The following is a 13505-nucleotide window of genomic DNA, read 5'->3' as shown; positions in this document are numbered from 1 at the left end:
TCAATGTTTAAATTAAAGCCTCAATTAAATGCATAGCTGTTTGCACATTTACAAAGTCCTTTGTCATAAGGTTTAACACATTTTATACATAGGTTGGCTGATCCTGGATGCTGATTGGCTGAGACTGTGTTCAAGCAGGGATTATTATTTTTTGTAGGTGTTGTTCTTTCTGGTTGTTGTTTACTAGTGTTGGTCTGTCTGTGCTTTGTGTTGGTTTGAGCTCTGACTATAGGCTATTTTACTGTGCTTTCTCCTGCTGTGTTACCCACTGCAACCCTCTGAAATAATCTGTCTTTCTTCAGAGACATTCACAGCTAGCCACGGACATAGAGTCAGTGTATTTCCATTTCAGTTGATGATGAAATGTAAAAAATGACTCTAAAGGATTGTTGTTGTTGGGGGGGACATGGATATTTGGGGAATTGATGTATTTCTGTTGAACAGAAGGGGGGGGGGTGAGGGAAGGGAGTGATGAAAGAGATAGTCCCTGCTGAAAACGAGAGAAACAGATTTGAAATGGCTTTTGGATGGTATGGGGGTTTGTGTAGAGTACATTGTGCAGTCTGCTACTTACACTACACTGGGTTGTTCACTCTCCCCAGCAGGCTGGCTAGAGGCGGTCTCTTTTAACATAGCTTCTCTTTCTCTCTCTCTCTCCCTCTTTCTCTCTCCAGCTCTACAACGGGTGGTTCAAATGGGAGATGAATCAAACCCACAGGCTCTCCCTCTCTATCTCTCTTCTTCCCCCACTCTGGTTTCATCCCTTTCTCTCTCATCCTCTCCTCTCTTTCACCCCATCCCCTTGTTAATTACCTGCAGGTTGACCGTATGCTTATTCAAATTCCCTTTCAAATAAGTTCAGACTTGTTTTCAACCTCACGAGCTACAATATGGAACTGGGGAAACAGGCTATAATATGGAACTGGGGAAACAGGCTATAATATGGAACTGGGGAAACAGGCTACAATATGGAACTGGGGAAACAGGCTATAGTATGGAACTGGGGAAACAGGCTACAATATGGAACTGGGGAAACAGGCTACAATATGGAACTGGGGAAACAGGCTACAATATGGAACTGGGGAAACAGGCTATAGTATGGAACTGGGGAAACAGGCTACAATATGGAACTGGGGAAACAGGCTATAGTATGGAACTGGGGAAACAGGCTACAATATGGAACTGGGGAAACAGGCTACAATATGGAACTGGGGAAACAGGCTATAGTATGGAACTGGGGAAACAGGCTACAATATGGAACTGGGGAAACAGGCTACAATATGGAACTGGGGAAACAGGCTATAGTATGGAACTGGGGAAACAGGCTATAATATGGAACTGGGGAAACAGGCTATAATGTGGAACTGGGGAAACAGGCTACAGTATGGAACTGGGGAAACAGGCTACAGTATGGAACTGGGGAAACAGGCTACAGTATGGAACTGGGGAAACAGGCTACAGTATGGAACTGGGGAAACAGGCTACAGTATGGAACTGGGGAAACAGGCTACAGTATGGAACTGGGGAAACAGGCTACAGTATGGAACTGGGGAAACAGGCTACAGTATGGAACTGGGGAAACAGGCTATAATATGGAACTGGGGAAACAGGCTACAGTATGGAACTGGGGAAACAGGCTACAGTATGGAACTGGGGAAACAGGCTATAATATGGAACTGGGGAAACAGGCTACAACATGGAACTGGGGAAACAGGCTACAATATGGAACTGGGGAAACAGGCTATAACATGGAACTGGGGAAACAGGCTATAACATGGAACTGGGGAAACAGGCTATAACATGGAACTGGGGAAACAGGCTATAATATGGAACTGGGGAAACAGGCTATAGTATGGAACTGGGGAAACAGGCTACAGTATGGAACTGGGGAAACAGGCTACAATATGGAACTGGGGAAACAGGCTACAGTATGGAACTGGGGAAACAGGCTATAGTATGGAACTGGGGAAACAGGCTATAGTATGGAACTGGGGAAACAGGCTATAATATGGAACTGGGGGCTAAACAATATATGGAACTGGGGAAACAGGCTGGGGAAACAGGCTATGGAACTGGGGAAACAGGCTACAGTATGGAACTGGGGAAACAGGCTACAATATGGAACTGGGGAAACAGGCTATAATATGGAACTGGGGAAACAGGCTATAATATGGAACTGGGGAAACAGGCATAGAAAAGCAAAGCACTGGGAGAGGATAAGATAAGTGATAAAAGTTCTCCCTCGTTCGCTCCACCAGGGGAGAGGGAGCCTTATAGGCCTGATATTGCGGAAATCTGCTGTAAATTTGGCTGAAATGTGTTATTTTGAAATAAACAACAGCTATAAAGAGAGAGAGAGTGAGAGAGAGTGTTGATGCTACAGAAGTTGAAATAAACAGGTCGTGTGTGTGCGTGTGCGTGTGTGTGTGTGTGTGTGTGTGTACGTGTACGTGTGCGTGTGTGCGTGCGTGTGCGTGTGTGTGCGTGTGTGCGTGTGTGTGCGTGCGTGTGCGTGTGTGTGTGCGTGCGTGTGCGTGAGTGCGTGCGTGTGCGTGTGTGTGTGTTTACTTCTGTCTAGTACAGTAGAAGGTGAAATCTCTTCTTTTTTGCCCCATTTTTCACTTTGACCTTTAACCTAATCCCAGGACAGAACTAATATGCTACCCTTTAGAGCTAGGCAGACCTGTCGAGGACCTTCACTTGTCCAGGTAGGCTATTGAAAACACATGATCTTGTATAAGAAGGACTTTCTATCTCAAGCGTTTCATTCATTAGAGCCCATGTTAATAGTAATCGTTGGTACTTAGGTCACTAAAATGGCTTTGGCTTTTCACGACGTAAAACTGTGTCCGTGACATTTAAAGATAATTCCTTACCTTTTTGAACAGGCTTTTTTAGACTGAATGTCTTGACAAGATGTCTTTATTTAATTAATTAAGCCCCTTTTCAAAGAAACATCTTTCAGAAGGACCCCTGCCACTTTACAAAATGTCTAACAATAACTTTAATGTTATCTCTATCACAAAGATTTTTTTTTTTAAACACAGATCTATAACCACGGATCAAAACCCAACTTTTACAATTAATTTAGTTTTAATAGGCATATAATGCCACAGTTAAAAAATGTCCCTTTGCTGATAAGGGGATGCAGGACTTAGAATTCATTCCTGCTTAATTGTTATTTTATTTCAGTAGTGACGTGGCGTCATGTGGTGATGTGTGTGTGTGTGTGTGTGTGTGTGTGTGTGTGTGTGTGTGTGTGTGTGTGTGTGTGTGTGCGTGCGCGTGCGTGTGTGCGTGTGTGTGTGTGTGTGTGTGTGTGTGTGTGTGTGTGTGTGTGTGTGTGTGTGCGTGCGTGCGTGCGTGCGTGTGTGTGTGCGTGCATGCGGTGGTGGCTGTGTAGGAGACAGCTTGGTTTTGGTAGGTAATTTATTTTCTATTTAAAAGTGAGATTCAGATGGGCTGCGGCCCTGGCAGGGCTGGGTTGGTCTCGGCCGCTGGGGAAGAACAGAGGTTAATTGCAGTAGATTGCCTTATCTCCTTGTAATTATTCCTGTCTCTTTGGATTTCCTTGGCTCCAAATGGCCAATCGATACTATCAGACCACAGAGACAAGAAGAGGAGGAAGCAAGAGATGCAGAAGTCAAATCGAACCTTCAGTTTAGAGGATTGAGGTTTTGGCCTGGATGCTATCTCATCAGAGTCTAAGAGAGCAATGAGTTGGTAGGAGGGATAGTCAGACATTTAAATGCAGAGCAGATGGTTTGGTACACTCTTAGAAAAAAATATGCTATCTAAAACCAGAACGGGTTCTTCAGCTGTCCCCATAGGAAAACCCTTTTTGGTTGCAGGTAGAATCCTTTTGGTTCCAGGTAGAACCCTTTTCGGTTCCATGTAGAACCATTCCTACAGAGGGTATATGGGAATTAACGGGAACATATGGGAATTAATGGAAATATATGCAAATGAATATTAATACTATTTAAATGTAGATGTTTTTTTGCATTGGATATATTTACCACATCATATGTAGACAGAAACATAAACCTTTTACCTCATCATAAGTAGACATACATGCAAATGATTAAATCCTTCTAATAGAAATAAAAATAATAATTTAGTTACGAATTGAACTTTAATTAAATGAGTTGTCTTCCTCTCAGGCGTCCATGTCTTCTCCCTGGAACTCCTGAATGTCCACCTCTTGAACATCTGACTCTGAGGCCTCATCTTCACTGTCACGTTCCAACCTTGTTGAAGATGGCTCGTTGTCAGGCTCAAAAAGCCTCAAATTTGCCCGGATAGCCACCAATTTTTCAACCCTTGTATTGGTCAGCCTGTTGCGTGCTTTGGTGTGTGTGTTCCCAAACAAGGACCAGTTGCGCTCTGCGGCGGCTGATGTTGGTGGGATTTAGAGGATGATGGAGGCAACAGGGGAAAAAGCCTCAGATCCACAAAGTCCCTTCCATCAGGTGGCTGATGAGATATGTTGGCACGGCTGCCATATTGCAACTCCATCCCAAAGCCCTTGCTTCGAAGTGTACTTCACCGGACTGCCAAGAACCTTGCCCTCATCCAGGCCGAGGTGGAGAGACATGGTAGTGATGACACCATAGGCCTTGTTGATCTCTGAACCAGACAGGATGCTCTTGCCAGCATACTTGGGGTGCAACATGTACGCTGCGGTGTGTATTGGCTTCAGGCAGAAGTGTTCACATTTTTTTTATGTATTTCAGAACTGCAGTTTCCTCTGCTTGGAGCAACAGTGAAGTGGGCAGGGCAGTACGGATTTCTTCTCTTACATCTGCAAGCAGAGTCTACACATCAGAGAGGATGGAATTGTCTCCCTCAATCTGTGCAATGGCTACTGCTATAGGTTTCAGGAGTTTCAGGCTGCTTTCCACAGTCTCCCAAAATACATCATCCAGGAGGATCCTTTTGATGGGGCTGTCCATATCGGCAGACTGTGTTATGGCCATTTCATGGAGAGACTCCTTCCCCTCCAGGAGACTGTCAAACATGATGCCAACACCACCCCAATGGGTGTTGCTTGGCAGCTTCAATGTGGTGGTCTTATTCTTCTCACTTTGCTTGGTGAGGTAGATTGCTGCTATAGCTTGATGACCCTTCACATACCTAACCATTTCCTTGGCTCTTTTGTAACTGTATACATTGTATTCAGTGCCATGATGTCCACGAGGAGCAGATTCAATGCACTAGTAGCAATGGGTGTGATGTGAGGGTAAGACTCCTACTTTAGACCAAGTAGCCTTCATGTTCACAGCATTGTCTGTCACCAGTGCAAATACCTTCTGTGGTCCAAGGTCATTGATGACTGCCTTCAGCCCATCTGCAATGTAGAGACCGGTATGTCTGTTGTCCCTTTTGTCTGTGCTCTTGTAGAATACTGGTTGAGGGGTGGAGATTATATAGTTAATTATTCCTTTCCCACGGACATTCGACCACCCATCAGAGATGATTGCAATACAGTCTGCTTTCTCTATGATTTGTTGAACCTTCACTTGAACTCTGTTGAACTCTGCATCCATCAAATGAGTAGATAAAGCATGCCTGATGGGGGAAGAACATTCAGAAATCTCTTCCAATACACATTGCCTGTGAGCATCAGAGGTGAACAAGTTGCATACACAACTCGAGCAAGACATTCATCAGCATTTCTCTGACTATGTTCCTCCATTGAATCAAAACAACTTCTGATTCCAGGACAACCATGAGCTGTTGCTTTCAATAATGTGTCTGATTCATCATTTTCACCTCAAAAAGAAATAGAATAATGTTTGTCAGAGGTTGCTTGTTGTGAGCACCGAGGGAACTTTATGCACTTGGCCAGATGATTCTGCATCATTGTTGTATTCTTCACATATGATTTGGCACAGTATTGGCAAATATACACAGCTTTTCCTTCTACATTAGCTGCAATGTGGAATGTGGCTCACCACCTGGATTCGGTCTTACTCAGCAACATTTGAATGTATGTTTTTTTTTACATTGGATAAAAGTAGAGACTCAGAGCCACAAAATGGTATATCATACACTGCATTTGAGGAAACAATGAGGAAGTAATTCTGCTTTGAAAGTTGATGAAAGCTGACTTCACAACTAGTCAAGCACCCAAGCTAACTGGCTAACATTGGCTAGCTAAACTCAACTAAACAATACACGTCCTCTCACCACTGTCAGCTGCGTTCATTTTCAGCAAACTAAACATGTGTAACAAGATTCAACAACTGAGACATAAACTGAACAAGTTCCACAGACATGTGACTAACATAAATGGAATAATGTGTCCCTAATCAAAGGGGGGTCAAAATCCAAAATAGTCAGTATCTGGTGTGGCCACCAGCTGCATTAAGTACAGTGCATCTCCTCCTCATGGACTGCACCACAGTTGCCAGTTATTGCTGTGAGATGTTACCCCACTCTTCCACCAAGGCACCTGCAAGTTCCCAGAAATGTCTGGGGGGAATGGCCCTAGCCCTCACCCTCTGATCCAACAGGTCCCAGATGTGCTCAATGGGATTGAGATCTGGGCTCTTCGCTGGCCATGGCAGAACACTGACATTCCTGTCTTGCGGAAAATCACACGCAGAACGAGCAGTATGGCTGGTGGCATTGTCATGCTGGAGGGTCATGTCAGGATAAGCCTGCAGGAAGGGTACCACATGAGGAGGAGGATGTCTTCCCTGTAATGCACAGCGTTGAGATTGCCCTCAATGACAACAAGCTCTTTCCGATGATGCTGTGACCCACTATCCCAGACCATGATGGACCCTCCATCTCCAAATCATCCCCACTCCAGAGTACAGGCCTCGGTGTAACGCTCATTCCTTTGACAATAAACGCGAATCCAACCATCACCCCTGGTGAAAGAAAACTGTGGCTCGTCAGTGAAGAGCACTTTTTGCCAGTACTGTCTGGTCCAGCGACGGTGGGTTTGTGCCCATAGGCGACATTGTTGCCATTAATGTCTGGTGAGGACCTGCCTTACAACAGGCCTACAAGCCCTTAGTCCAGCCTCTCTCAGCCTGTTGTGGACAGTCTGAGCACTGATGGAGGGATTGTGCGTTCCTGGTATAACTTGGGTAGTTGTTGTTGCCATCCTGTACCTGTCCCGCAGGTGTGATGTTCAGATGTACCGATCCTGCGCAGGTGTTGTTATACATGTCTGCCACTGCGAGGACGATCAGCTGTTCATCCGGTCTCCCTGTAGCTCTGTCTTAGGCGTCTAACAGTACGGACATTGCAGAACGGACATTAATGCCCTGGCCACGTCTGCATTATTTTGGTGTTTTTCAGAGTGAGTAGAAAGGCTTCTTTCGTGTCCTAAGTTTTCTTAACTGTGACCTTAAGTGCCTACTGTCTGTAAGCTCTTAGTGTCTCAACGACCGCTCCACAGGTGCATGTTCATGAGTTGTTTATGGTTCATTGACCAATTATGTGAAACAGTGTTTAAACCCTTTACAATGAAGATCTGTGAAGTTATTTGGATTTTTACGAATTATTTTTGAAAGACAGGCTCCTGAAAAGGGAACGTTTCTTTTTTTGCTGAGTTTATGTCCAGACACATAATGAGAGAACACTCAACTCTGACCATTTTACTCACCCTACCAGAGCTGGTTAGGCTTTTTTCAAGTTACTACCCTTTGTGAATCTGCAGGTAGCTAAACAACCAGGTTCTATAGCTATAACTAGTCAAGCAAATGTGTCTGAGATACGAAGAATACGATCATACACATAACGTTAGCTAGCGACCCATCCAGTTAACATTAGCTAGCTAACTGTACACTTGAAATTAAATCACGTTCTGTCAAAATTAGAAACGTGTCATTTCTGAATATCTTACCAGTATTCATTATAGTTGGACGCATCTCCTATCTGATGCCATGCATGGTTGCCTTAGTTTGTAATCCAGACTGGTGTTTTTGTCCATCTCCTTAGCTATCGTACTCAATATTCCACTGATTTCAAAACTCAGTCCTCCAGAAAGTGGAGAGCATACACATAACATGTTAGCGAGCCAGCCAGTTAACGTTAGTCGTTAGTTAACTCACAGGTCTAGCTAATGTTATTATTACAACAGAACTAGCCTACTAGTAAGTCTAGCTAACATTGGTGAACTTCAATGATAGACAAAGCTAATCTGAAAACAAGACTCCCTAAATTTTATCACCATATCGATTGCACAACCAGGGGTGGTAAAACCTTGGATCATTGTTACTCTAACTTCCGCGACGCATATAAGGCCCTGCCCCGCCCCCCTTTCGGAAAAGCTGACCACGACTCCATTTTGTTGATCCCTGCCTACAGGCAGAAACTTAAACAAGAGGCTCCCACGCTGAGGTCTGTCCAACGCTGGTCAGACCAAGCTGACTCCACACTCCAAGACTGCTTCCATCACGTGGACTGGGACATGTTTCGTATTGCATCAGATAAAAATATTGACGAATACGCTGATTCGGTGTGCGAGTTCATTAGAACGTGCGTTGAAGATGTCGTTCCCATAGCAACGATAAAAACATTCCCTAACCAGAAACCGTGGATTGATGGCAGCATTCGCGTGAAACTGAAAGAGCGAACCACTGCTTTTAATCAGGGCAAGGTGTCTGGCAACATGACCGAATACAAACAGTGCAGCTATTCCCTCCGCAAGGCTATTAAACAAGCTAAGCGTCAGTACAGAGACAAAGTAGAATCTCAATTCAACGGCTCAGACACAAGAGGCATGTGGCAGGGTCTACAGTCAATCACGGACTACAAGAAGAAACCCAGCCCAGTCACGGACCAGGATGTCTTGCTCCCAGGCAGACTAAATAACTTTTTTGCCCGCTTTGAGGACAATACAGTGCCACTGACACGGCCTGCAACGAAAACATGCGGTCTCTCCTTCACTGCAGCCGAGGTGAGTAAGACATTTAAACGTGTTAACCCTCGCAAGGCTGCAGGCCCAGACGGCATCCCCAGCCGCGCCCTCAGGGCATGCGCAGACCAGCTGGCCGGTGTGTTTACGGACATATTCAATCAATCCCTATACCAGTCTGCTGTTCCCACATGCTTCAAGAGGGCCACCATTGTTCCTGTTCCCAAGAAAGCTAAGGTAACTGAGCTAAACGACTACCGCCCGTAGCACTCACTTCCGTCATCATGAAGTGCTTTGAGAGACTAGTCAAGGACCATATCACCTCCACCCTACCTGACACCCTAGACCCACTCCAATTTGCTTACCGCCCAAATAGGTCCACAGACGATGCAATCTCAACCACACTGCACACTGCCCTAACCCACCTGGACAAGAGGAATACCTATGTGAGAATGCTGTTCATCGACTACAGCTCGGCATTCAACACCATAGTACCCTCCAAGCTCGTCATCAAGCTCGAGACCCTGGGTCTCGACCCGCCCTGTGCAACTGGGTACTGGACTTCCTGACGGGCCGCCCCAGGTGGTGAGGGTAGGCACAACATCTCCTCCCCGCTGATCCTCAACACGGTGGCCCCACAAGGGTGCGTTCTGAGCCCTCTCCTGTACTCCCTGTTCACCCACGACTGCGTGGCCACGCACGCCTCCAACTCAATCATCAAGTTTGCGGACGACACAACAGTGGTAGGCTTGATTACCAACAACGACGAGACGGCCTACAGGGAGGAGGTGAGGGCCCTCGGAGTGTGGTGTCAGGAAAATAAACTCACACTCAACGTCAACAAAACTAAGGAGATGATTGTGGACTTCAGGAAACAGCAGAGGGAACACCCCCCTATCCACATCGATGGAACAGTAGTGGAGAGGGTAGCAAGTTTTAAGTTCCTCGGCATACACATCACAGACAAACTGAATTGGTCCACTCACACTGACAGCGTCGTGAAGAAGGCGCAGCAGCGCCTCTTCAACCTCAGGAGGCTGAAGAAATTCGGCTTGTCACAAAAAGCACTCACAAACTTCTACAGATGCACAATCGAGAGCATCCTGGCGGGCTGTATCGCCGCCTGGTACGGCAACTGCTCCGCCCTCAACCGTAAGGCTCTCCAGAGGGTAGTGAGGTCTGCACAACGCATCACCGGGGGCAACTACCTGCCCTCCAGGACACCTACACCACCCGATGTTACAGGAAGGCCATAAAGATCATCAAGGACATCAACCACCCGAACCACTGCCTGTTCACCCCGCTATCATCCAGAAGGCGAGGTCAGTACAGGTGCATCAAAGCTGGGACCGAGAGACTGAAAAACAGCTTCTATCTCAAGGCCATCAGACTGTTAAACAGCCACCACTAACATTGAGTGGCTGCTGCCAACACACTGTCATTGACACTGACCCAACTCCAGCCACTTTAATAATGGGAATTGATGGGAAATGATGTAAATATATCACTAGCCACTTTAAACAATGCTACCTTATATAATGTTACTTACCCTACATTATTCATCTCATATGCATACGTATATACTGTACTCTACATCATCGACTGCATCCTTATGTAATACATGTATCACTAGCCACTTTAACTATGCCACTTTGTTTACTTTGTCTACATTCTCATCTCATATGTATATACTGTACTCGATACCATCTACTGTATGCTGCTCTGTACCATCACTCATTCATATATCCTTATGTACATATTCTTTATCCCCTTACACTGTGTATAAGACAGTAGTTTTGGAATTGTTAGTTAGATTACTTGTTGGTTATTACTGCATTGTCGGAACTAGAAGCACAAGCATTTCGCTACACTCGCATTAACATCTGCTAACCATGTGTATGTGACAAATAAAATTTGATTTGATTTGATTTGATTTATGAAATTACATTTATACACTTACTTTACTTGACTTTTCTTTAAATGGACTCTTTGAAATAATTTACAGAGTTAATGCCTAAACTTAACCTTGGAACGATACAGAGAATGAACCAAACACATGAGACTGTGAGAGCTTTTTGGAAGACGTGCGTCCGTGATGTCCGAGGGGCTGGCAGTGGTTTCCCTGGCTGATAGAGATGGTCAATAGGGAGGGAGGAGATTACTGGTCAGACCACATGATGATGAGCCCTGCGGTTACTGACTGGTCAGACATGTAAGAGAGTGCTGCCTCTTATGGGCCCAAGTCAAAAGTAATGCACTGTAAAGAGAATAGGTTGCCATTAGACACATATAGACACACACAAACACACAGTACACTACAGGTTTTGTGAACGTGGGAGATGGAGGAGGAGGGAGGTGGAGATGGAGGTGTAGGTGGAGCAGGAGGTGGTGGGAGGTGGTGGAGGAGCAGGTGGAGGGAGGTGGAGGTGGAGGTGGAGGAGGAGGTGGAGGTAGGTAGAGGAGGAGGAGGCGTAGGAGGTGGAGGTGTAGGGAGGTGGAGATGGAGGAGGAGGTGGAGGGAGGTGGAGGTGGAGGAGGAGGTGAAGGGAGGTGGAGGTGGAGGTGGCGGTGGAGGAGGAGTAGGAGTTGGAGGTGTAGGAGGAGGGAGGTGGAGGTGGAGGTGGAGGAGGAGGTGGAGGGAGGTGGAGGTGGAGTAGGAGTAGGAAGTCGAGGTGTAGGGAGGTGTAGGTGGAGGAGGAGGTGGAGGTGGTGGAGGAGGTGGAGGGAGATTGAGGGAGGTGGAGGGAGGTGGAGGTGGAGGGAGGTGGATGTGGAGGAGGAGGTGGAGGGAGGTGTAGGTGGAGGAGGAGGTGGAGGGAGGTGGATGTGGAGGAGGAGGTGGAGGGTGGTGGAGGGAGGTGGAGGGAGGTGGAGGGAGGTGGATGTGGAGGAGGAGGCATAGGAGTTGGAGTTGGAGGAGGAGGGAGGTGGAGGAGGAGGTGGAGGGAGGTGGAGGTGGAGGAGTAGGAGGTGGAGGTGGAGGAGGAGGTGTAGGGAGGTGGAGGTGGAGGAGGAGTAGGAGATGGAGGTGTAGGTGGATGTGGAGGAGGTGGAGGGAGGTGGAGGTGGAGGAGGAGGTGGAAGGAGGTTGAGGGAGGTGGAGGGAGGTGGAGATGGAGGGAGGAGGGGGTGGAGGGAGGTGGAGGAGGAGGTGGAGGGAGGTGGATGTGGAGGTGGAGGATGGAGGGAGGTGGATGTGGACGGAGGTGGATGTGGAGGGAGGTGGAGGGAGGTGGATGTGGAGGAGGAGGTGGAGGGAGATGGAGGTGGAGGGAGGTTCTATAATTGTGTGGTATCATTTTATATGCAGTGTAATTTACAGCACGTTCTCTGTGTCTCAAGACAACAGGGTGGTAGATTCTTATTCTCTTGTGTTGAACCCTGCTGTGAAAGACGGATTGGACTGGGTGTTAGTGAGAAGGGAGAAAGCTTTAACGTAAGTGTGGGCTGTATATTGATATTCTGTATGTCTGTCCGTGATTTATGCAGTATGTATGTATATGATTAGCCTCTAGCAGGAATACATATGTATGCCAGGGTTGAGGTCAATTAGAGTTGAAGTCAGTCAATACACAAATTGATTTGATTTTCAAATCCAGAAATGGAAAAACTTTTTAGAAAAATAGCTTCTACTTTTTAGTTTATCTCTCACAGTTGAATTGTACCTATGATAAAAAATGACAGACCTCTACATGCTTTGTAAGTAGGGAAACATGCAAAATCGCCAGTGTATCAAATACTTGTTCTCCCCACTGTACATGCCCATCTGATGTTTGCCAATGAACATCTGAATGATTCAGAGGACAACTGGGTGAAAGTGTTGTGGTCAGATGAGACCAAAATGGAGCTCTTTGGCATCAACTCAACTCGCCGTGTTTGGAGGAGGAGTAATGCTGCCTATGACCCCAAGAACACCATCCCCACCGTCAAACATGGAGGTGGAAACATTATGCTTTGGGGGTGTTTTTCTGCTAAGGGGACATGACAACTTCCCCGCATCAAAGGGACGATGAACGGGCCATGTACCTTCAAATCTTGGGTGAGAACCCCCTTCCCTCAGCCAGGACATTGAAAATGGGTCGTAGATGGGTATTCCAGCATTACAATGACCCAAAGCACACGGCCAAGACAACAAAGAAGTGGCTCAAGAAGAAGCACATTAAGGTCCTGGAGTGGCCTAGCCAGTCTCCAGACCTTAATCCCATAGAAAACCTGTGGAGGGAGCTGAAGGTTCGAGTTGCCAAACGTCAGCCTCGAAACCTTAATGACTTGAAGAAGATCTGCAAAGAAGAGTAGGACAAAATCCCTCCTGAGATGTGTGCAAACCTGGTGGCCAACCGCAAGAAACGTCTGACCTCTGTGACTGCCAACAAGGGTTTTGCCCCCAAGTACTAAGTAATGTTTTGCAGAGGGGTCAAATACTTATGCCCCTCATTAAAATGCAAATCAATTTATAACATTTTTGACATATGTTTTTCTGGATTCTTTTGTTGTTATTCTGTCTCTCACTGTTCAAATAAACCTACCATTAAAATTATAGACTAATCAATTCTTTGTCAGTGGGCAAACTTACAAAATCAGCAGGGGATCAAATACTTTTCTCTCACTGTAATTGACCCCAAAACTG

The sequence above is a fragment of the Oncorhynchus nerka genome, linkage group LG16 (genome assembly GCF_034236695.1).
Source record: "Oncorhynchus nerka isolate Pitt River linkage group LG16, Oner_Uvic_2.0, whole genome shotgun sequence".
NCBI classification, from domain to species: Eukaryota; Metazoa; Chordata; class Actinopteri; order Salmoniformes; family Salmonidae; genus Oncorhynchus; species Oncorhynchus nerka.
This window is presented reverse-complemented; position numbering follows the sequence as displayed.